Genomic DNA, 21,642 nt, shown 5'->3' with positions numbered 1-21,642 from the left:
ATTTTTAACTTTCTACACCCCAGTCCAACACCGGCATCTCCAAATCTGATGGGTCAAGGCACTGTCGTCAGAACTGCACAAGGGAATGTCTGCTCCCAAACTTATGTTCAGTTGACATAGATGCAATGCATGGACATCCTCTTGCTCTTGGCCAAGGACAGGGCCGTGCATGGTAACTATGTGCAGTGTCTGGCACCTGTAACTGAGCCACACTGCAAACCTGATACACAATCTTCAACTGGCTGTTTTAGTATAACCCTTCACACAATTTGAATTGTTAAGCAAGTGATGTCTATTCTGTATTCAACAGCAGATTTGATTCCATGTTCTGCAAACACAGGCCACTTGAGTACGTTTAGCTGTGAACTTCTGAAGGAACTTGTTGTTTGATATGATCCACCTGTTGTTGAGACATATAGCTGACATACCTAGCATCACACCAGCACTGAAATCCATATACTAGATGACCCATTTTTGCAACAGGCAGAATTTTGTTTCGGCTTGATGGAATCATCTTGTTAGTGGACAGTAGCACTCAATTTTTTTCCCCTAAGTAAGGAGTGAAATGGCTAGCTTCATCTGTTGCTCAAATTTCTGAGACACCTTACCCTCCAGGGTGATCTGACACAGCCTGGATAATTTTCAGGACTGAAACCTGCATTAGGCCCATCCATTATTTTCTCATCAAAGCTGAGATATTACTGAGAACCACTTCAAGGCTGGTGGGGAATTCCAAGGCAGCTCCATCCAAGTGTGGTGTGAGAAGTAAGGATAGATATTATGTAGGTTTAGTAACAGTCATATACATATACACATTAGATAAGGGGGCCATGACAAATGTTTGGAAAATACAGTATAATTCCTGGATTTCTCATTTTAAAAAGATGCAAGAACAAACTCAACATTTTCAACTTAATCAGTTTGAATGTAAAGACAGTGTCTTCATATTTTTGTGTTTTTAGAAAAACTGTTGATTGAAATGAGAAAGAGCTGTTTTAAAAAAGTGTCTTGTAAGCAGGCTACATGCTATTAAAGGCAAGTACACTCAGTTCTTCCAAAATGCAATGGTTGCATTCTTGTGCAACCTCGCGTTATAGAAAAACCATGCTTTAGAAACAGTGCTAAAAGTGTTGGTACTATAATCACATGACAGCCAACACACATTTTAAAAGTTCGTGCTGAAGAAACAGCGTCCATAATTTTTCAATCACATTACAGTGAATTTGTGTTGACGAAACATGCATTATAACAGAACAACCTGTAACTTGATATCTATGAGATACATCATAAAAAGCTGTTTGAAAAGAAGCATGCAGATCTTCTCTGGGCTCAGATGCTGCCTGGCCTCTGCAGTCTAAACCTAGTTGATACGACAACAAAACTGGTTACCTTTTCTTCAACAACAGCTAGAAGCTGTGACTTTCAAATTGATAAATCAGAGACAGTTTCCAAGTGCATCAGCGACTCTGTACTTCTTACAAACCAATGGAAGCATCCAGAGAAAGACATTTGAACAAGAGATCTGGACAGCTGAAGAATCATTGAAACAGTGGGCCAAGCAAGCTAAGACAACTGAACTGATATTCCAGATTTTTTACCTCCATCAATAATGTCTTTTCCCACTGTTTTGTTATTGTATCTGTGCACATGTGTGCACTTATAAGGGAGTGTTATATGCCAATTATGCATCTCTTTTCATGCAAATACAGTCTAATTATTTGTAATAAATAATAACTCTTAGTTTGTACAGAAACTAGGTCCATGCTAGCAACTTAGGCCTGAAAGTCAGGTAAAGCGGGGCTATGTGGCTTGTCGTAGAAATTAAAACGATTCGAATCAAATGCTAGTAAGAAAAAGTTTGTTTCGTACTCTGCAGGGTCGACCCAATACATTTGGCAAAACGCCTCATGTAAGGGGAGCATAACAACTTTCGCATACTCTCTTTATACTAAACTTCGCTTATCCTTATCATACCTCAAGGCCAAGAGTTGGGAACATTTGAGCTCTTTTCCACATGGAGTTGTTTTTCTCATTCCTTGACTGCTGATATGGTAGCTTGTCTTTGTACATCTGCTTATATTTTTTCTGTCTGTCTACAACACTTTGCAAGATCTGCAATTCTTTGCAAAGTCAGGTCCTTGCTTCTTTGTCTGTCTATGCTTTTATGGATTTCATAATAAATGTTAATTTTCCATTACAGTCTACTGTGAAACATACAGGAATAGTGGGATCCAATTAATGCCATGTTACCCCAGCAGGTCATAACAAATCTCTGGTGGGAAGATTTTCAAGACATACGAATCCAGGAAAAACTGCTCAGTCAATTTGACATGTTATGATTAATTAAGAAAATCCCGCATGAATCTGTTGAAAACAAAATGCATGTAATTAACTTGATTGAATTGTTTTGATGAGGCACTAACAAGATTGGTGAGAATAATAGTTAACGCAGTGGACATTGACTGCAAAAAGCATCTGATAGAGTACCATATAATAAACGTATCAGCGAAGTTGAAATCCTTAGAATAAAAAGGGAAAGTGACAACATACATAGAAAATAAGCTAAATGATTGAAAGAGAGAATTATGTTCTTAATTCATTCATGGAATGTCATCTTCACTGATTGGACAAACATTTATCAGCCATCCCTATTGTCCTGGAGAAGGTGGTGGAAAGCTGCTGCTGTCTATTTGATATCGCTGCACTCTCAATGTTATTTAAGAGGAAACTCCAGCATTTTGATTCAGCAACACTGAAGGAACTGTGAGAGAAAATTTAAATTTTTAGACATTAAGGTTTAAATGATACTTCCATTCTCCAAGTAGAAAGTTTCTTTTAATTTTGTATGGAGTGAACCTTATACAGCTTAGAGACGAGCAGTGTCAGTAAGATCCCTGTAGGCATAGGTATAAACAAGAATTTGTGTTAACAAAAACATTCTGAGCTGCATTATCCTGAATGGTGTCAAGCTCAAAGTGCTGTTGGAGCATGTGATGAGTATTCAATCATATTCCTGACTGTGCTTGTCGATGGCAGACTATGGGGAATCAAGAGGTGAGTTATTTGTGACAGGATTCCGAGCCTCTGACCTGCACTTGGAGTCACAGTATTTAGATGGTCAGTGCAGTTCACTTGCTGGTCAATGGTAACTTCCCATCTTATTGCCAGTGGGGGATTCAGTAATGATAATTCCAGTGAATGTCAAAGGATGATGGATAGACTCACCTGATGAAGGAAGAACACTCTGAAAGCTTGTGATTTCAAATAAGTCTGTTGGACTATAACTTGGTGGTGTATGACTTCTGAATGTTACTTGCTACTGTCAGACAAGCCTAGATCTTGTCTAGGTCTTGCTGCACCTCTTTGCAAATATTTGCATTACCGCTTCTGCTATGAGTCCAGAGATGGGTGAGCCCATGGGTGTGCCGTTGATTTGTTCATATATTTGGTTGTTGAATGTGAAATGTGTGAGGCACAGGTCCAGTAGTTTGAGTATGCCGTCTTTGTTGATAGGTTCAACGCCCTGTTGTCTGTTCTGTATGTCCAGCAGGTTGGCTATTGTTTCTCTGGCTAGGGTTTTGTCGATAGAGGTGAACGGTACAGAAGCGGTAATGCAAAGATTAGAACAAACAGTCTTAATGCAAATTCAACCCAAACTCCGGGTCAGATATGTGGATGATACCTTTGTAATCATTAAAAACACAGAAATAGAGAACACACACCGGATCATCAACGCCACACTCACAGGAGTCCGATTCATGAGAGAGGAAGAAAAGGACAACCAACTTCCATTCCTAGACGTGATGGTACAGAGAACACCTAATGGAGAATTCAGCAGAAAGGTATACAGGAAAGCCACACACACAGACCAAATCCTGAACTATGAAAGCAACCACCCCATCACACACAAAAGAAGTTGCATCAAGACACTATTCAAAAGTGCCACAACACATTGCAGTACACCAGAACTGCAAAAAGACGAAGAAGAACACCTATAAAATGTATTCGCCAAAAACGGATACCCACGCAATTTCATCAACAGATGCCTAAGGGAAAGACAACAGAACAAGGACATGCTGCAACCCAAAGGACTAGCCACACTACCATACATCAAGAGCATTTCCGAACTGACAGCCAGACTACTGCGACCATTAGGACTCATAACAGCACACAAACCAACAGCCACTCTCAGACAACTCACCAGAACGAAGGACCTGATACCCAGCATGAGCAAAACCAATGTAGTGTACAAAATCCCAGGCAAGGACTGCACAAAACACTACATAGGACAAACAGGAAGACAGCTAACGATCCGCATTCATGAACACCAACTAGCCACGAAACGACACAACCAGCTATCCTTAGTAGCCACACACGCAGATGACAAGCAACATGAATTCGACTGGGACAACAGTATTATTATAGGACAAGTCAAACAAAGAACAGCCAGGGAATTCCTAGAGGCAAGACACTCATCCACAGATTCAATCAATAAGCACATCGACCTGGACCCAATATACCGACCACTGCAACGGACAGCTGGAACTGACAACCGGAAGCGGCACATTCAAACCACTACAAATGTCGGAGGAAAGATCACAGAAGCGCTTCACAGGAGGCTCCCAAGCACTGAGGATGTCATCTAGACAGGGGACGAAACGTCTGCAACACAAATTCCCAGCTCGGCGAACAGAACCACAACAACAAGCACCTGAGCTACAAATCTTCTCCCAAACTTTGAAGAACTCCAGTTAGTTGCCCTCTCGAGGAAAAAAAAATCTTTTGTGTGCAGTACTTATTCCCTCATGTACTATTGGTGTAATGTCCAGATTTGGCTTTGGATTAATATTTCAAAGAACACTATAACATTTTTAGTAACTAAAATTATAGAATCCATGAATGACTATGTCATAGAAAAACACTGCTCAGCTCACTGTGAACACACCAGTTCTCTGCAAGGACAGGTCAGTTAGCCCTTCTTAACTCATAGTTAGGCAATTTCTTCCTCTTCAAGTACTTATGCATTTTGTTTTTGCATGCTATAACTGAATTTGCCTCAACTGTATACTCAGGCAGTGCATTGCAGACCTGAAACACTTGCTATTTAAAAATGTTTTTTCTCATACACTGTTGCTTCTTTTGCTAATCATCTTAAATTAGTGTTTCTGGCCTTGACACCACCACCAATGTCAATGATTTCTTCTTAACTCTGCTGTCTGGTCTTCTCATGACTTTGAAAACTTCCATTCAAGCTGCTCTCCACCTGCCTTTCCAGAATGCTGCAGCATTCTGAATCCAGTTTGCAGAGGCAGGGGCTGCTTCAGCAAGCTTCCTCCTTGCTGTTGGGGCCTGAGGGACAGTTTTGGCAGTTGCGGAGTAAAGCAGCATCCCATAGCCACTTAACAAATCAAGAAACCGTGGATGGAACAAAAAATGAAACTTGTCTTAAATTATAAAAAGAAATAATTCACACAAAATTATGTAATGAAAATGTTGCCTGATTATGGTGATTTATATACATTTTATTGTATTTTCATAAATACAAGTAACAATAAATTACTATGCTATTGTATGTGTTCATTGTGAAATCCGATAAAATCAACAGAACACCGATGGGATCACCAATATCAGGTTTCTTAGCAGAAGCAGATATGCAGAGACTCAAACCAACAGCCCTCCCCACTACCCAACCCAAAATTTGGGTCCGCTACTTGGATGACACGTTTGTCATCACAAAACAGAACAAATCTTGCCCTTCACTCCTCTCTAGAACATCTTGACACCAAGAACAGCTACATAAGAATCCTACTCATTGGTTACAGTTCAGCCTTCAACACTATTATCCCCTTGAGACTGATTACTAAACTTAGTGATCTTGGACTAACCCCACTCTCTGCAACCGGACCCTTAGTTTCCTGACCCACAGGCTACAATCAGTGAAGATTGGGGACAATATTTCATCCTCACTAACATTCAACACCAGAGCCGCCCAGAGGTGGATCCTGAGCCCCCTACTGTACTCATTGTATACCCATGACTGCGACGCCAAATACCAGACTAATGTCATTTACAAGTTTGCTGATGTCACCGCCATACGTGGTCAAATCTCAGATGGCAATGAAACAGACTACAGACAGGAGGTGAAAGACCTTGAAGAATGATGCACTGAGAACAACCTAGCTCTCAATGTTGGCAAAATTCAGGAACTCATTATGGACTTTCGGCAGGATGTTACTCATGCCCCCCTACACATTAACAGCACAGAGGTGGAACGAGTGGAGAGTGTTAAGCTCCTGGGAGTGGTCATCCACAACAAGCTTTCTTGGACTCTTCATGTGGACGCACTGGTTACAAAGGCCCAACAACATCTCTTCTTCCTCAGGCAGCTGAGGAAATTTGGCAAGACGGTGAATACCTTTGTCAACTTTTATAGGGGTGCCATCGAGAGCAATTTGTCTGGATTTGTCTACTTCTACCTTGAATGGCAACTGCATCATTCAAGATCAGAGACAGTTACAGAGAGTGGTGAACTCAGCCCGGACAATCACAAAGGCTGATCTCCCATCTATGGAATCCATTGACCAGGCCCGCTGTCAAGGAAAGACTGCCAGCATTCTCAAAAATGCATCCCACCCTGACGATGTTTTTCTACAAGCGCTACCATTGGGGAGAAGGGACAGAAGCCTGAACGCATGCACCAGCTGGTTTCATAGCAGTTTCTACCCTACTGTTGTTAGAATACTGAATGGACTCTCAAACTCTTAACATTCACCTATACCTGTGTTTTTGTTTTTGCCGCTGTTTACCTATTATTTACTTATCTATGTGATCTGTCTGTATTTGCTCGCAAGACAAAGCTTTTCACTGTGCCTCAGTACACGTGACAATAAATTTAACTCAATTTAAAGAAAACTTATAACATCATAACAATATCCTTACTGGCATAAAATTCACAAAAGAGGAGAACAACAACAGACTCCCCTTCCTAGATATCACAGTGGAAAAACAGCTAATGGAGAACTTGAGCCCAGTATCTACAGCAGTGCAACACACACAAAACAAATGTTTAACAACAGAAGCAAGCACAAAAGGAAAAGGGGAATATTGTAGAGGAGAAGAATGAGATTCGAGACATTAGACGAGAAAAGAGCGAGGTTAGGAAGAAGAGGTGTTATCAATTCAAGAAGGAGTGAAAGTAAATAAGTCCTCTGGACTGGATGGGATTTATCAGAGGATTTTCTGGGAAGCTAGGTGGTAGATGGTGGAACCCATGGGTTTGAATCATCATTGTCTGCAGGTTTAATACTAGAGGACAGGAGGATTGCAAAAGTTGTGCCCTTGTTCAAGAAAGGCAGTAGAGATTACCCAGGTAATTACAGACCAGTGAGCCTTACTTCTGTTGCAGGAAAAGTTTTGGAAAGGATTATGAGAGATGGGATTTTAATCATATCGCAGCAACAAATGGATTTCAGGTAGGCAACATGGTTTCATCAAGGGCACATCGTGTCTCATAAACCTCAATGACTTTTCTGAGAAGGTGACCAAGCATGTAAGTGAGGGTAGGGCAGTTGACGTGGACTTCAGTAAAGCCTTTGATAAGGTTCCACATGTAAGGCTGTTGGAGAAAATGCAGAGGCATGGGATTGAGGGTGATTTAGCAGTTTGAATTAGAAACTGGCTTTCTGAAAGAAGGCAGTGAGTGGTGGTTGATGGAAAGTATTCAGCCTGGAGTCCGGTTACGAGTGGTGTGCCATAAAGATCTGTTTCAGGACCACTGCTGTTTGTCATTTTTATAAATGACTTGGATACAGGCAGTAAGCTTGCAGATGACACTAAGGTCAGTAGAGTAGTGGACAGTGTGGAAGAATGTTGCAGGTTGCAGGGGGACTTGGATAAAGTGCAATATTAGGCTGAGAGGTGGCAAATGGGGTTCAATGTAGATAAATGTGAGGAGATCCACTTTGGGAAGAATAACAGGAAGGCAGAATACTGGGTCAATGGAAAGACTCTTGGTAGTGCGGATGTGCAGAGGAATCTTGGAGTCCATGTACATAGATGCCTGAAAATTGCCACCCAGGTTGATACTGCTGTTAAGGCAGCATATGTTGTGTTAGGTTTTATTGGTAGAGGGATTGTGTTCCGGAGCCGTAATGTCATGATGCAATTACACAAAATGCTAATGCGGCCGCACTTGGATTATTGTGTACAGTTCTGGTCGCCCCATTACAGGAAGGATGTGTAAGTATTAGAAAAGGTACAGAGGAGATTTACCAGGATGTTGCCTGACCTGTAGGGAAACTCTTATGAGGTAAGACTGAGAGACTTGGGTCTGTTTTCATTGGAGAGAAGGAGGCTAAGAGAGGATTTGATAGAGACATGCAAGACGATCAGAGGATTAGACAGGGTAGATGGTGAAAGTCTTTTTCCTAGGATGATGATGTCAGCTTGAACGAGGGGGCATAACTGCAAATTGAGGGTGATAGATTTAAGACAGATGTCAAAGGCAGGTTCTTTACTCAGAGAGTGGTAAGGGGGTGGAATGTCCTGCCTGCCAATGTAATTACCTCAGCCACATTAGGGAGATTTAAACAATCCTTGCATAAGCACATGGATGATGATGGGATCGTGTTGGGGGATGGGCTTAGATTAGTTCACAGGTCAGCGCAACATCGAGGGCTGAAGGGCCTGTTCTGCGATGTATTGTTCTACGTTCAATCGTCCCAACACCCAAATGGAGCTGCATCAGTATAGTATTTAAATGGGCCACAATACATCGCAGCACCCAAGAACCACGAGCAACAGAAGAAAACACTTATACAGTATATTCAAGAGGAACAGGTACCCAATAAACACAGTCTGTTGATTCCTAAACAACAAACCTTAACCAGCAGACACAATGCACCCAGAAACTCTAGCCACATTACCATATCTCAAAGACATCTCTTGGCATCTTGGTAGCCTACAAACCTACCAACACACTTAAACAGTGGCTGATGAACCTTAAGGACTTTATACAAACAACAAACGAATATCATTAGCAAAATACCATGCAAGAACTGTTAGAGACACTACATCGGACAAACAGGCAGAAAACTAGCCACCAGTATACACAAACACTAACTAGTCACCAAAAGTCATGACCCACTATCACTAGGATCCTTACATACAGATAAAGGAGGACACTATTTTAATTGGGACAACTCATCCATCCTAGGACAGGTTAAACAGAGACACGCACAGGAATTCCTAGAAGCCTGGCATTCAAACCGGAACTCTATTAATAGACACATCAATTTGGACCCCATTTACCAACCTCTGAGAAAAAGAACCGCAAACAATATCACCCACCTTAAGAGACCAAAACACAAATAGAAAGCGGGACCACAGCTTCACCAGAGGCTCACTGATGATGGTGCCTAGCATGGTTACAAAACGTCTGAAAACAAACTTTCCAGCTCAGCGAGCAAACTTACCACATTAGTGGGTTATTGCAATTGGGTTACGAGTAGTAAAATGGGAGGAGGCTAGATTAAAGCTTCTATTCCCAACCTTCTAGAATAACTGGGCTCACCCTGAAATCAGAGGTCCCTTTCTTCAGCACTGTCATTCAAAGCTTGGGAGGTGAGAGCTCGGAACTTAAAAATGCAATGCTCCACTTTTACCAACTCCCTCAAACACCACAGCTTGGGACCAAGACTGTTAACAGTAGGGATAAGCCTGGAAAAGTGGAATTGAGGGGGCTGCGGAATACCATCATCAGAACTAGAGTTCTTTGCTGGATTTGTGCAAGTTATCTTGCTGTTGTTTTTCTGGATATGTACAACTGACACTGAAAGAATTAAAGTTAGCATATAGAGCTGTGATCAGAGGCAAGTGTAGGCCCTTGGCCAATTCAATGAGATAGGAACAGTGCTCTCTGAACTTTATTTATAATTCATTTACAGAGTGTGAGTACTAGATGGGTCAGCACTTATTGCCTATCTCCACTTACCAATGAGAAGATGGTGGTAAGTTGACTTCTTGCACATTTCATGTGGCATAGATACATTCACAATGTCATACAAAGAGTTTAATTTCAGGAAGTTAATCCAGTGACATTGAAGAAACAAAAATATATTTCCAAGATGGTGCGTGGCTTGGACAGGAACTTGTAAGTGGTGATGTTTTCATGTATCTGCTGCACTTTACCTTCTAGATGATAGTGGTCATGAGTTTGGAAGAAGCTGTCAGAGGAGCCATCATGAAATTCTGCTGTGCATCGTGTATATAGTATACACTACTGCTACAACTCAATAATGGAGAAGTTGAATGTGTATGGAAGTGCTACCAATCAAGTAGGCTGCTTTGTTCTGGATAGACTTGTGCTTCCTGAGTGTCATGGTGCTAAACTCACCCATTGTGCCTTCAAATGATGGACACGCTTTGGAGAATCAGAAAGCATGCAATTGTGACTAGTCCAGTTCAGTTACTGGTCAATGCTAACCACCAGAGTGTTGACAATAAGGGATTCAGTGATTGTGATGCCATTGAATGTCACGGGTGATGCTTAGAATCTCCCTTCTTGATGATGGTCAGTGCCTGTCACTCACGTGGCAAGTATAGCAGTTATTACTTGTCAGTTCAACCGGCATATCATCCAAGAATTGCTGCACTTAGACCTGATTGCTGCACTTAGAACGCAGGCCTGTTTGGTACTGGTCAGTCTTAAACTATACATTCTTTTCTGAGTATTGCTACAAACCGAAACATAAGTCAGACACCAAGAGTCATCTCTTGATGAGCTATTGTATCATGTTCTGGTGGCAATGTTGTCAGACTATATCACTGATTTTCGTCAGGTTTCATCAAAGAGTTCCAAAAGATGGGGGTCTAGGGAATTGAATTCCGTATCTAATAATATCACAAGATCAGATATTATCTGGTCAGAATGTCCCATGAACAAACTTGTCTCTAACTAGAGTTGGTAGCTCTATTTTGGGCATTGAGAACCTACATTAAAACAGGAAGTTGAAGCATTTCAACACAGTAAGTCTTCTATCAAATCCAGGAGTCCAACCCATTCCAAACAATAGATATTTTCAACTTCAAGCATTAACTCAGTTTCTCTTTCCACAGATGGTGAGTTTTTCCAATATAATACCTGAGTGTACATTTCCTGCATCTACATTTTGTTTAATTTGAAAAATTGACTCTTTCAGGGCTACAGTAACAAATTAAAACTCTCCATATTTAACTTAGTTAATAAATTCTAGGTTTTCAAATATAAAGAAATATGCTTGCATTTCAATTCCAGATTTGAAGCATTTAACAGAATTACAAGACAAGCTTTTTGGTTGGTTGTATAACTTCTCAGCCACAAGGGCTAAATATAAGCCAGTATAAGTACCGTGTGGAGAAGGTGCTCACAGCAGATGAAAACAGCCTCATATTCGACAACCGAAGATCATCGCAAATACCAATCATGCAAATAGAAATATATGCAGTATTGACAAATTAAGCACCCAATACTCCTGTTCACGTTCCCATTGGCCCCAAAAGGTAAAATCTAATTGTTGGATTACACTGCTTAGTGGAATCACGACTCATTTCAAGATATTCTCCCCTGAAAAAGTTTCGAAATGGAATTGCGAAAAATGATTTTTCACAATTTTTTTTGCCCTTTTCTGATTTGCTGTTAATTCTTCCCCTTACTTTATTCAAGTTTGCAGCAAATAACCATATTTCACCTGTTCAGAAGTGCATTTTTCCTTCATTGTGAAGACTCAGTATCTTGCAAACTGAAGCCCAGCGCCCAATTTTAACTCTTTGGAAACAAATGCTTTTTGAATGAACTAAAATTAAGCCCTTCAATCTCCTGAGACCACTGCATTTTCAGAACTTGAGTACAACCAATGATGAACAATTTATTTGAGGCTATTGTTTGTCTGGAACTTGATGAGAGAGTGAATCCAAACTTAGACATTTACCAACTGAATTCCAAATAACTGCTACGGAGTGTTAGACTTTACAGGTAGATTTAGCTTTTTTAATCTGTAAAACATTTGGCCTGTTCACCTGAAAGCAATTTATAATACATAGTTAGCAGCTCTAAACAACCAGTGAACTTACGGTTTCCTTGTGATATCACTTTGATTTGTGTTGGGCCCCCCCAAACCTGGGCCTGTTAAAAAGACCTTACAAACTATGAACCAAAAAAAGCAAAGAGCACCTCTTCCCTTCTGTACTGAATTCCCACAATGCTCCAAATTCCCAGAAACATGCACAGATAATCAGGCTGCGCTTCACTTCAGATGTGCTGTCTCCCAACTGCTCGGGCAAAGCTCACTGATCTGTCTAGCACAAAGTCAAAGACTCATTTAATTCCACTCCATATTTCTGGTCTACCAATCAATGCTCTATCCATGTCGGTGCATTACCCTCAATGCCACTAACCTCTTACACGGGTCCTTCTCAAACCCTTCTCGAAATCCAAATACAGTACATTCACTGCAATAGATTAGTTAAGCACGGTTTTCCTTTAATAAATTGATGCTGACTTTGTCTAATCCTGTTAATGGTTTCTACACATTCTGTTAGCACATCTTTTTAAATTGACTCCAGCATTTTGTCCACTTCTGGTATCAGGTAAGTGGCGTGAAATTCTCTTCTTTCCCCTCTCCCTCCCTTTTTAAATAGTGGGAATAGATTGGCCACCATTCAATCTGCAGTTACTGCTCCAGTGTCTATAGGATTTCCAAAGATGACCATCAATGCATCCAATATCTCCACAGCCACTTTCCTGAGCACTCTACGTTTCATATCGTTACTTTGAGGTTTCGCAGCCTTTGAACCCATTCATTTCTCCAGCATCTTTTTTTTTAAAAGTAATACTGACTTTTCTTAATTCCTCCTTCTCAAAACCCATGGTATTAACACTTCTGGGAAATGTTGTCCTCTTTCATTAAGATAGAGAACAAACAAGGTGCTAGTGAAATCATTGCTGGGCAACTATGAATAATTTTGATCTCTCTCTAAGAAAAGATAAAATGGCATTGGAGGCAGTCCAGAGAAAGTTCACGAAGTTGATTCCAGGTATGGAGGGACTGTTTGTAGAGTGGAGGATGAGTAGGTTAGGCCTGTACTCATTGGAGTTTAAAAAAAGTCAAAACTTTATTGAAACATCCAAGATTCTTGGCGGCTTGATACAATTGATGAGGAGAGGTTGTTTCCACATGTGAGTGTGCCGTGAACCTGAGGTCATAATCTGAATAAGTGGTCACCAATTTAGGGCAGAGCTGAGGAGGAATTTATTCTCTCAAAGGGCAGAGTCTGTGAATTCTTTACCGCAGAAGACTGTTGAGGCTGGGTTATCAAGTATATTCAGAGCTGAGATAGGCATTTTTAAATCAATAAGTGAATCAAGGTACAATCCATTTACACATCCATCCCACATCTCAATGGTCTCGGGCTGTCCACTTCTTCCTGGATAAAAAAGACCCAAATAGTTTCCATCCACCACCACCCTTCTGGTCAAGCTCAGCCTCATTTTGAACAACTTCTCCTCTAACTTTCTAAAGGTGTTGCAACGGTGGAACTGTTTCAGTCCAGTCCTATTCAGACCCCACCTTCAACTCTTTCTCTGGTATATTGGTGACACCATTGTTGCTTCTTCCCTTGTTCATTCAGAATTGCAAAAGTTTATCTATTTCATCTCCAATTTCCATCCAGCTTTCACTTTCATCTGGTCCATCTGACTCCTCTCTTCCCTTCCTCAACAGTTGCTTCCAATTCTAAGGAAAGGCTAGCCACCAATATCCACTACAAACCCATCGATTCCCAAAGTTACATTCAGTATACCTAACACACTGCTTCATATAAAGACATAGAAGACAGAGGGTGGTAGTAGATGGAATGTATTCAGCCTGGAGCTCGGTAACCAGTGGTGTTCCGCAGGGATCGGTTCTGGGACCTCTGCTCTTTGTGATTTTTATAAGTGACTTGGACGAGAAAGTGGATCGGTGAGTTAGTATACTTGCGATGACATGAAGGTTGGTGGAGCAGTGGGTAGTGTGGAAGGCTGTTGTAGATTGCAACAGGACATTGACAGGATGCAGAACTGGGCTGAAAAGTGGCAGATGGAGTTCAACCTGGAAAGGTATAAGTGATTCACTTTGGAAGGTCAAATTTGAGTGCAGTTACAGGGTTAAAGGCAGGAATCTTGACTGTGTGGAGGTACAGCTTCTTAGAGTCCATGTCCATCGATCCCTCAAAGTTGCCACCCAAGGTGATAGGGCTATGAAGAAGGCGCATCGAATGTTGGCTTTCATTAGCAGGAATACTGAATTTAGGAGCCGCAAGATTATCATGCAACTCTATAGAGCCCTGGTTAGACCACACGGAATATTGTCTTCAGTTCTGGTCGCCACATTATGGGAAAGAGCTCGGTAACCAGTGGTGTTCCGCAGGGATCGGTTTAGAGAGAGGGAAGAGGAGATTTACAGGATGCTGCCTGGACTAGAGGACATATCTGATGAAGAAATGCTGAGGGACCACTGGAGCGAAGAAGGATGAGAAGTCACTTGCTAGAGGTGTACAAGATGTTGAGACGCATAGATAGAGTGGATAGCCAGAGACCTTTTTACATGGCAAAAATGTCTATCACGAGGGGGCATAATTTTAAGATAATTGGAGGAAGGTTTAAGGCAGATGCCAGAGGTAGGTTCTTTGCTCAGAGTGGTAGGTGCATGGAATGCACTGCCAGCAGTGGTATTAGAGTCAGATACATTAGGGATATTTAAGCGACTCTTGGATACGCACACAGAAAACAGCACAATGAAGGGTATGTAGGTTACTCTGATCTTGGTGTACGATAAATGGTCACCCAACATTGAGGGCCGAAGGACCTGTACTGTGCTGTACTGTTCTGTGTTCTATATTCTCCCAGTTCCTGTGTCTTCATCGCATCTGTTTCGATGCTGTTACTTTGACAAAGGGGCCTCTGAAATGTCCATCTTCTTCCTCAACCAAGGATTCCCCAGCACTGTGGTTGACAGGGCCCTGACCCATCTCCGCACTTTGGCTCTCATCCACTCTCTTCCCTCCCACAACACAATTGGGTCACTCCTTGTCCTTGCCGTAAATGTGTTGCTGGAAAAGCACAGCAGGTCAGGCTGTATCCAAGGAGAAGAATCGACATTTCAGGCATGAGCCTGAAGAAGGGCTCATGCCCGAAACGTCGATTCTCCTGCTCCTTGGATGCTGCCTGACCTGCTGCACTTTTCCAGCAACACATTTTCAGCTCTAATCTCCAGCATCTGCAGTCCTCACTTTCTCCTCACTCCTTGTCCTCACCTACCATGACATGAGCATTCATATGCAAAGGATCATTAGCCGCCATTTCCACCACTTGCAGTGAGATGCCATCAGCAGACACATATACCCCTCCCCTCCCTTGGTAGCCTTCTGCAGGGACTGTTCCCTCTGGTACATTACATTAGTCCACTCCCATCATCTCCCCATACCCACAGAACACTTTCCCATGCAATTGCAGAAGATGTTACACCTTCCTGTTTACTTTGTCCCTCCTCACTATCCAAGGTTCCAGAAGCACCAAGTGATGTAATGCTTTACTTGCACTTCACTCAGTCTAGTCCACTGTATTTACTACTCACAATGTGGTTTACTCTGGGGAGACAAACGCAGTCTGGGTGATTGCTTTGCAGAACAACTACATTCCGTCCCCAGAACTGAACCTGAGCATCCAGTTGCCAGTCACTTCAACATACCACTGTGTTATCTGGCCAACATTTCTAACTCAGGCTTGATGCAGTGCTCCAGTGAAGCTCAGCGCAAGTTGGAAGAACAGCACCTCATTTTCCACGGGGAAACCTGCAACCTCCGGACTCTATAGTTGTTGAACGCATTACAGGGTTTGAGCACCTTCTCCCTTGCCCTTACCCCAACTCCCAAACACCAGGCCTTGTCAACATATGGGCTGCTACCACAAACAACCCATCATCAACCACTAATGGTCCCCATTAGCAGCTAGTCATTTTCCCAGGCTGACTGACATTTTCCTTTGTTTGTCCACTTGTGTTTCTCTTTCTGGGCTCCATCTCTACCTCCCCATTTCCCCACCCTACCTTTATCATAAATACCAACCTTTTCCTTGCTATGATCAATTCTGAACCCAAAACATTAAAATTACTTTCTTTCCACAGATACTGCAAGACTTGCTGAATTTTCCAAGCAATTTCTATTTTTGTTTCTGACTTCAAGTATCCACAGTTTTTATTTGTTTACAGGATCCCAGGTGATGGGGAAAAGGCAGGAAAGTAGAGTTAAGGGTTACCAGATAAACCCATGATCTCACTGAAGGGCACAGTAAACTCAATGAGCTGAATTGCCTACTTTTGCACCTGTATCTTGCATTAGTAAACGTGGGCAAAAGACTTGAATTCCATGGTGAAGTGAGTTGACTGCACTTGACACTATAACGCAGCATTTGACTGAGTGTCATCAAAAAATTATCAAAGATCTCATTGAATGATGGAATGGATTTGATTACTATCATTAGAAAGAGATGATTTATGGTGAGTTTAACTTAAACCAGGTGGGAGACAAGCGCGAGGAGGCAGGGTCTTCATACTGACTTCAGCCAGTATGAGAACAGTAGGAATATCTTGTAGAGTCTACCTGGTCTGTAACTGGCCCTCCAAACAAGATGAACATTTTGAATGAAAACACTCATTTTTTTTTGGCAAGGCTTCACTGACTGGCCCAGGAATGCACTAGCAACCAGAAAAACAACATACTCTTTTTACCTTGATGTTCAACCCAAAGTCTGAACAAATTCCAACAGTCACAATTCACAAATGCTCATACAGTTCATAAGCGTGCTGCTGCCATCTATTGGCACATTTGCAGCTGTGATAATAGCACTGTAAATCAAGAATACAAATTGATCCAGTTGATCGTTGGGAAAGCATTAGATTGAAGATCTCAAGGTCCCTGGTTCAACACTGAGTTTGAGGATTCTTGTGGTACAGTCTTGGTGTTCCTGGCACTGGGCCAGCAGGTTGAGATTCAAGTCCCACCTACCTCGGAGATGCGTCATAACATGTCTGAACAGGTTGGTTAAAAATATCTACAAATTGAGCCAGCACAAAATCAGATCACACGAAATACGGGAAGAACTAGCCATTTGGATACAGAACTGGCTCAAAGGTGGGAGACAGAGGGTGATGGTGGAGAGTTGCTTTCCAGACTGGAGATCTGTCACAAAGATCGAAGCTTTTTGTCATTTATATAGATGATTTGGATGTGAACGTAGGAGGTATACTTAGCAAGTTTGCAGATGACACCAAAATTGGAGGCATATTAAACAGCGAAGGTTACCTCAGACTACAACAGGATCTTCATCAAATGGGCCAATGGGTTGAGGATTGGCAGATGGAGTTTAATTTAGATAAAAGTGAGGTGCTGCGTTTTGGAAAGGCAAATCAGGGCAGAAGTTATACACTTAATGGTAAGGCCCTGGGGAGTGTTGCTGAATAAAGAGACCTTGGCATGCAGGTGCATAGTTCCTTGGAAGTGGAATCACAGGTAGACAGGACAGTGAAAAAGGCATTTGGTGTGCTTTCCTTTATTGGTCAATGCATTAGTACAGAAGTTGGGAGGTCATGTTGCAGCTGTATAGGACATTGGTTTGATCACTTTTGGAATACTGTGCACAATTTTGGTCTCATTGCTATAGGAAGGATGTTGTGAAACTTGAAAAGGTTCAGAAAAGATTTACAAGGTTGCAGTGTTTGAACTATAGGGAGAGGCTGAATAGACTGCTGCTGAATTTTCCCTGAAGCGCTGGAGGCTGACAGGTGACCTTATAGAGGTTTATATAATTGTGAGAGGCATGAGGCAGGAAAATAGACAAGGTATTTTCCCAGTGGTGGGCAAGTCCAACACTAGAGGGCATAGGTTTAAGGTAAGAGGGGCAAGATTTAAAAGGGACCTAAGGGGTAACCTTTTCATGCAGAGGATAACGTACATATGGGATGAGTTGCTGGGGAAGTGGTGGAGGCTGGTACAATTACAACATTTAAAAGGCATTTGGATTGGTATGTGAATAGGAAGGGTTGAAAGGGATATTGGACAAATGGGACCAGATTTATTTAGGACACCAGGTCAGCATGGACAAGTTAGACCAAAGGGTCTGTTTTCATGCTGTACATCTCTATGACCCGATGTATGGAAAGTAAATAGCAGACAAAGAGGCATATTGGCGAGAGGAAAAGTAACCTAGACTGATCAGAGATGAGATGGTGTTGTTATGAAGAGGGATTGAGCAATTTTAGCCGATATTATCCAGAGTTTAGAACAGTGAGAGGAAATCTAATTGAGGTGTAAAAGATATTACGATCGACAAAGTAGACATAGAGACAATGTTTCCTTGCGTGGGGCAATGCAGAATGAAAGTTTTGGGATAAGGGGTAGCAGATTTTAAACAGAGATAAAGAGACATTACTTCTCTAAAAGTGTTGTAAATCTGTGGAATTCACTACCTCAAAGTATAGTAGTTGCTGGTAAACTGAGTAAATTTGAAGAGAAGATAGATTTTTTAAATTAGTAATGAATTCAAGGTTATGGGGAGCAGGCAGGAAAATAGAATTGAGGCCAAGCATGATCATATTAAACAGCAGAAAAGACTCAAAGGCCTGAATAGAGTCTGAATTGCCTTACGGTGAATAAGACTAAGAAATCAATGGGTAGCTCTAAGATTGGTTCAGGAAATGTTGGTTCCAGTTCTAGGATCAATGGCACCAGCACTAGGTAATGAGGGAGCTGAACCATTGGGATGTCTATTCCTAAAACTTACTGGGATTGATTTTCCAGCAAACCACTTAACTAGGAAATCATAGTCAGTTTTAGATTTAAAAAGTTAGATGAAACACTAAGCTTGATTTGTTCCATGTATCAAAGTCAAGTCATAGAGCTGAGGTAGGGCAGCAAAACAGTAACATGGGAAATTAAGTTTAGAGAATGGCAGGAAAGGAGAGAGAGAAGGGGGGGAAAAAAACTAAGAATGGCCCTGCAATCAAAACTAGATCTTACAAAATAACAAAATCAAGCAAAACTAAAGAGGCTGCATTTGTGCATCGCATTCACAACAAAACAAATGAATTGGTAGCACAAACTGAAATAAATAAATGTGATCTGATGGCTACTTTGGAAATGTGACTGCACGATGACAATACTTAGGTCCTGGATATTGAGGAGAATCTGACCTTCAAGGGAGAATAGAAAGTTCATAAGTTCATACATATAGGAGCAGAATCAAGCCATTTGGCCCATCAAGAGTACACCACCATTCGATCATAGCTGATATGCTCTTCATCCCCATTTTCTTGCCTTTTTCCCCCATATCCCTCCAACCCATTACCATTTAAAAATATCTGTCCAACTCTTCATTAAAACTCAGTAATAGTAGAGAGATAGCACTCCACCAAAGCCTGTAATGGTGCAATAGTAAGAGATAATCCTGGTTCAGGAGATCAGGCTGAAGAATTGGTTTATGTGGAGATGAAGAGGAGTTCAGGAAGCAAGTCATTTATAGACCCTCTAAAAGTAAGCAAAATATAGGACCAAGTATACAAAATAAATGTCAGGTGCTTGTAATAAAGAAATAGAATAACCCTGAAATTTTAACCTAAATATATAAATCTAAAAATCTACAAAAAGTTTGGCAATGGTGGCCTGAATGAGAAATTCATGGAATGCCTCTGAGATGGTTGTTTATAGCAGCTCATTCTAGAACCAACCACATAGCAAGTGGAAATTGACTCATGTTGCATCATGGGATAGGATTAATGAGTTACCTCAGAGTAAAGGCAGCTCTGGATAGCAGCAATCGCAATATGATTGAATTTTACATCCTGTTTGAAATGGAGAAAAATGAAAATATTTTATATAACCGTATAACAAAGAAAAAAAAACTATGGGCAGGACTCAACATCCACCGCTAAGTAAAGAAGTTAAAGCAAGCATTAAATTCAAGCACAATGTATAAGTTCATATCTTTTAATTTTTCACAGTGTTGACTGTGGAATGATATAGGAAAAGAACCATTCAGCAAATATAGGATTATGGAAGGGATTGCTGCACTTCTTAAAAGCAAACTACCAACACTTTATATAAGTGCAGTTCACAATGTTGCCTGTTCAAACTGTTAGAAGCAGACAACTGGCACCAGGACCTGTTAAAAGTGAGACTTGACTGGCAATAAGTAGTTGATTCTTCCATGGAACAGTGACCAGTTGTCAATGACAAAGCTCTTTTGCCTGCCAACAACGTAATGGCTCCGAAGTAACTGAACAGATTGTAGATGTGAAAGAAGTGGCCAGAAACCTACAGAATTCCAAAAAGAGGCGGTGTTGCGCACACTCTCTCTTTCTCTCTCTCTGCATTAAGAATTCCTAAAGCCTGAAGAAAGTCAGTTTATTTTCCCTCACTAGTTGCTGTAAGCTGTGGCTCTTAACCGGTAAGAAATATTATTTTTGTGAACGAGTTACTCTGTCTCCCTCAAGCAAGTGAAAAACACCTGGAGAAAAGAAGGATTAAGGAACAGCAAGTCATAACAACAAAAGGTTTATTCCAGTGAACCCTGTAGACAAGGCTTCTCACCTTTTCCCTCTATAATTAATCCCAAAGCTTTTCTGTCTGTTTGTACCTCTGTGCAGGGAGAACTGTGTAAGAGAGTTAGAGTTTTAACTGTCCATAGTTGTTCACCTATAGTTAGAATTTGTAATACATAATAATTCTATATTTAGTACAGAAACTTGCATTATTGCTTTCTGTAAACCTGCATTGAAAAGACTGATCAACTGTGAAATTTGCAAACTTAGATAAAATCTTTGACTTTTTTGATGATTCCAGGAGCAGCAGGGCTTTATTTCCAGCTGGCTACTCGAGACCAGACTGGAAGATAGAAGTTACGAAAAGTTTGAAGGGATATACACCAGGAACAGGCAGGTGGGAAGAGTTCAGTTTGGGATTATGATCAGCATGGACTGGTTGAACCAAAGGGTCTGTTTCTGTGCTGTATGACTTTATTAGCTGGCTGGCACAAAGCAGAGACTCTGCACAAAAAGGTCTTTTTCTTATTGACAGGTTGTGGCGAGTAGGGTCCCTCAAGGGTCTGCACCAAGTTCTCAGGTTTTTTACAATTTATATCAATGACTTTGATATGGCATGCAAAGTATTGGTATCTAAATTTATAGATGACACAAAGATAGGTAGCAACATATGTTATGAAAGAATATGATGAAGTTGTAGACTGTTACAAGTAAGTTAGGAGAGTGGGCAAAGATCTGGCAAATGATGCATAAGGTGGAAAAATGTAAATAAGTTCACTTTGGCAGGAGGAATATAACAGAGAATTATCCCAATGAATACTGATCGTAGAGTCTGAGAAGCAAAGGGATTCAGGTGTTCCAGTGCAGTCACAAAAATGTAGTATGCAGGTAAAGCTAATTAGCTGTCAAGGGAGCAGGTCCATAGCTGGATTTGTACAAATAAAGGCCCAATTTAAATTATTGCATAGTTATTGCTGTGACTATAATTTCACTGCTGCACCTTCCAAAAACCTAGAACCCATAGCGGGGGCTT

The 21,642-nt window shown here is 41.2% G+C and overlaps 1 protein-coding gene across 1 annotated transcript in view; it reads right to left on the bottom strand.

Moving 5' to 3' along the window:
* Positions 1–21,642, bottom strand: part of fer (fer (fps/fes related) tyrosine kinase) — a 226,968-nt gene that overhangs the window by 88,035 nt on the left and 117,291 nt on the right. The window lies entirely within an intron of this gene.

This window comes from Hemiscyllium ocellatum, chromosome 2, assembly GCF_020745735.1.
Source record: "Hemiscyllium ocellatum isolate sHemOce1 chromosome 2, sHemOce1.pat.X.cur, whole genome shotgun sequence".
Lineage (NCBI taxonomy): Eukaryota > Metazoa > Chordata > Chondrichthyes > Orectolobiformes > Hemiscylliidae > Hemiscyllium > Hemiscyllium ocellatum.
Note: the sequence above shows the minus strand (reverse complement) of the source record. Positions and strands in the feature narration are given on the sequence as shown.